Source organism: Brassica oleracea, chromosome C9, assembly GCF_000695525.1.
Source record: "Brassica oleracea var. oleracea cultivar TO1000 chromosome C9, BOL, whole genome shotgun sequence".
Classification (NCBI taxonomy): Eukaryota; Viridiplantae; Streptophyta; class Magnoliopsida; order Brassicales; family Brassicaceae; genus Brassica; species Brassica oleracea.
This window is the reverse complement of record NC_027756.1, coordinates 11,142,332-11,142,909: the sequence shown is the minus strand read 5'-3', so window position 1 is coordinate 11,142,909 and position 578 is coordinate 11,142,332.

Here is a 578-nt window from a genome sequence, read left to right as displayed (position 1 = left end):
TAAATATACAATATATAAAATGGAAAAAGTAAATTAAACATATATATGAAAATGTATAGTTAAATAAATAATAAGTGAATATACAATATAAAAATATTACACTAAACATTTATTATAATATTACAATAAGTGCAATATAAGAATTACTAAATAATAAGTAAATATATAATATAAAAAATAAAAAACTATATTAAACATCTATCGTAATATTACAATTTGATATAAAAGAAAAATAATTAGATAAGTAAATATACAATATAAGAAATAGAAACACTACATTAAACATCTATCTTAAAAATGTATAGTTTTACATTTTTATTATTTTCAAATATTTTATAAGTAAATATACAATATAAGTAAAACAAGCATACAATATATGTAAAAGAAACGTACAATATAAGAAATATAAATATCACATTAAACCTCTATCATAATACTATTATTTGATATAAAAGGAAGAAAATTAAAATAAATAAATATACAATAAAAAATAAACAATAGGTAAAATACAATTAAAAAATTAAAAAACTAAATTAAACATCTCTCTGAAAAAAATGTTTAGTAAAATGAATAATAAG